The sequence below is a fragment of the Artemia franciscana genome, chromosome 7 (assembly GCF_032884065.1).
Source record: "Artemia franciscana chromosome 7, ASM3288406v1, whole genome shotgun sequence".
Taxonomy (NCBI): Eukaryota; Metazoa; Arthropoda; class Branchiopoda; order Anostraca; family Artemiidae; genus Artemia; species Artemia franciscana.
The window spans coordinates 57,359,475-57,363,090 of NC_088869.1; the positions used below are offsets into that span (position 1 = coordinate 57,359,475).

The 3,616-nt window shown below is 31.5% G+C and overlaps 1 non-coding gene across 1 annotated transcript; it reads right to left on the reverse strand.

The window, feature by feature from the left end:
- Positions 1–1,641: 1,641 nt before the first annotated feature.
- Positions 1,642–1,713, reverse strand: Trnaq-cug (transfer RNA glutamine (anticodon CUG)). The gene has a single exon. It is a non-coding gene; the product is annotated as a tRNA-Gln (tRNA).
- Positions 1,714–3,616: the final 1,903 nt, after the last annotated feature.

Below are 3,616 nucleotides of genomic sequence, written 5' to 3' on the forward strand. Positions count from 1 at the left end.
ACCTTTTACTAGATAAGAGGAAAGATTTCTTGATAACAGTTTTTAAATTATCAAACACTACATTAAGTGATAAATTAGTATACATTGTCGCAAAATCGAAAGACTCAATTCTTTTAGCTGAAACCATTGTTAAAAAATCTATCACCTGCAGTGAATTATTAACACTCCAATATGGATTAAAATTCGAAAATTTTTTAATACCAGAACAATAGGTTTTAAGTTTATTTACAATTTCCTTTAAAATTAAAGAATGGTCAATAGCAGCAATGCGGGTTGGACATTTAGCTGCTCCAGCAATAAACCGTGGTTTAGGGGGATTCTTATGAAATTTTACAGTCCAATATAGGAAAGGGAACTTTTTATCATTGTCATTTATTTTAATATTAAAATTTTTAAAAAGTATTTCTTCAGTCTTTTCACTTATATTCTTATCCTCTATATTTACCTTTTCGTAAACATTAGTTGTGCATAACTCCCTTTTTAAGATATCACAATACAGCTTTTGACAAATTATGGCAAAATTATTATTAGCTTTATCAACTGGCACAATTACAAATTCATTCTTTAGATTAGCAATTGCTTATTTAATCTTCGCATTATAAAATAATGATTTAGTGTTACTATTTTTTAAGTTAGAACATATTTTATTTCTTATTCTACTAATAATTAAATTCTTCCAACTTTGAAAACTCTCTTTATTTTTATTCTCTTTCTTACACCACTTATCAATAAATAAATCAAAATCATTTTCCAAGCCATCAAGAACACTCGATGGTTTCAGATGATGAGAAAGACGGAAATTAGCCCCTTTATTCATTATAATTTGAAGATCATCTTGCTTTATTATTGACAAGTCCCCTGTTATAACATGTTTGTAAGTAGGATTTACAAATGGGCCAAGTTGCTTACAATTACAAACCGGTTTCCAATTTATATCACTATCTAGTCTTTTTAGTATTAAATTATAATTAAAAATAATTTGCCCAATAGTTTTTGAAAATTTATAAGTTAAAACTGGACTATCATTATAATTCAAATTACTAGGAAGGGCCTGTTTCACATGCCGCTGATTTAAAATTTCTGGTAAATTAATATCTTCAATCTGCTTACAAGTAAAATTAATAGGTAAATATAATCTGTTATCCTTATTACTAATCTTATCGAACTTTTTCTTTTTTAAAATAAATTTCGTTTTAGTTAGAATGCAAATTGTATCACATATTACTTTAAAATTATAATCAAGAGCTGTATTATTCTTAACAATCCAGAAAAGTTTGATTAAATTCCTCTTGGATAAATTATTTAGACATTTTATTACAGAAATCATACCCCTAGATTCAAGTAGCTGGCATAGATCTATAGAAAGCATATGTACATCTAATTCATTTTTTCTATTATTTTTCCTATGTCCTCTCGATCGTTTTTTACGTTTAGTAGGACAAGTAAAAGATGGATGGTCCATAAAACCATCAATACATTTAACAACAACATGAGACATGTCACCATATTTTGCTACACGATCATTTAGCCCAAAAGAGCATTCCCCCCCCCCCCCCCAGGGGAATTCTCACGATTTGCTTCATGAACTGTTTAAAAAAAGAAAAAGCACGAATTGACAATATGGTTTGTAAGCTAAAAAAAAGGTTCCACCGAGATTTGAACTCGGATCGCAGGATTCAGAGTCCTGAGTGCTAACCATTACACCATGGAACCTTGACATGGAATTGTTTTTAAAAATATGTAAATATTTGAACTGATCGCCGAAGTTGGCAACTTCCTATTTACATTTTGCAGGAAGTAAACTTCTCACCAATACACCAAGTCAATACAATAATTGACGTATAATTGCAATAATTCAAATTGCCATTTAGTGCTGCTTGCTAAAAATATAGCAAGGTCAATGTTGGTATTACCTGAACAATTGTTTTGGGTCATGAAACTATTGTTAATAGATGCATTTTAACTTTTTGAACATCTTTTCTCTCTTACAAAACTACCGCAAACTCACCGTTATGGAGTTATTATATATTTGCACATTAGGGGGGGGGGTAAAGTATAGCATATATTAAATACAGCAATGGTTAGTTTACGTGTTTAATATATGTTATGCTTTACCCCCACCCCCCTAATGTGCAAATATATAGCCCAAATTTGTTTCTAAGAGCGTGTCCGAAATCTCAAGTATGCAGAATTAATTTCGCATCCGTCTGGAATTCTTCGAAGAATTCTCAGTCCGGACTAGAATTTCATCTGTAATTATCGCAGGGTTATGACGTCAAAAACCCCACGAAAAAATTCTACGAAATTGCAGCATTTATCTGAGGTTTTTCAGAAGAAACTAAAGAAAGATAGTGGCGATCCATACCCAAACCATAAGGAAAACCAGAGCATAAGGAAGAAAGATCTGTTTCCAGAGAGATTTCAAATTCCAAAAATGTGTGACAAAAGACTTCCAATGTAAGTGGCTAAGAATATCTCAGTTAAAAAAAAAAATTATTTGTGATCAGCAGCTTTTAGATGATTATTATTAAAGATGTAGATCTTCACCTTGCTCAATGATCATAGAGCTTTAATTGTATGATAACTGCTAAATACAATGATCATTGACTTCTTGTTCTGTTATTCTTGAAGCAAAAAAATTAAGCTGTTTCAAACAAAGAGAAAACACAAAATTTCTCATGCCCTGCTAAACGATTATCTCTAAGCAGAGTAATAGCTGATCAGCAGTTTTTTGATAGTTGTTTAATAAAGTGATTGTTAATATTCTAGTTGAGTGACTTCTTGTTATCTCAGAAAGGGGTAAGGTTAGGAAAATGAAACTTTCAGGGGTGGTTCTAAAGGCTAAAGTATATCCTGGGAAGGAGTTCTAGAGTACACACCTCCACTCCTTTTCCCTCTACAGAGCCATAAAATTCGCCGATCTGACAGGTTTGACAAGTTTAACAGGTTTGTCAAAATTGAAATTTTGACAAAACAACATTTTATCTTAAGTTTTAGTTACCAGTTGCTTTTTCTCTGCCTTTAGTTCTGAAAATGCAATTCCTGTTATGAGTAGAATTCTGAGCCATATCACTTTTTTCTTCTTCAAAATTAAGGATATGTATTGGCATATCTTTCAAACCTTATAAATTTGGATTGAGCAAAGTTTTTGACCTAGGGTCATAGTCTCAGAATCTCAATCAAACAGATGGATGGAGAAATAGAAATTGCAATGTCTGTGTTATCTATAGTTAACACATTTGATCCCAGAAAAGATTTAACAAATTTTATCATTGTCACATCAAATTTAGCATGCTGACGAGCCTGATATTTGCCTTGTAGTGTCCTTTTTCCAATAATATTTATCAAAAATAAAAAAAAAGTCTTTTATTTTTGCTGTTTAAGATATTTATGACTTTACAGAATGTTATATTTGAGTATGGGTGTGCGCTAGGATTAACAATGCTTATGACAGCAAAGGTCTTTCCATTTGTGGCACCACAGTGTTGAATCCCTGACCCTAAACTCCTGAGTCAACTGTCATATTTGACATATGTGAAAAAATGTATTTAATTTTTTTTTTTCACTCCTAAAGGTGTAGTTGAAAGTAGTCAGAGCATTGGGGTGTGAATCCCCT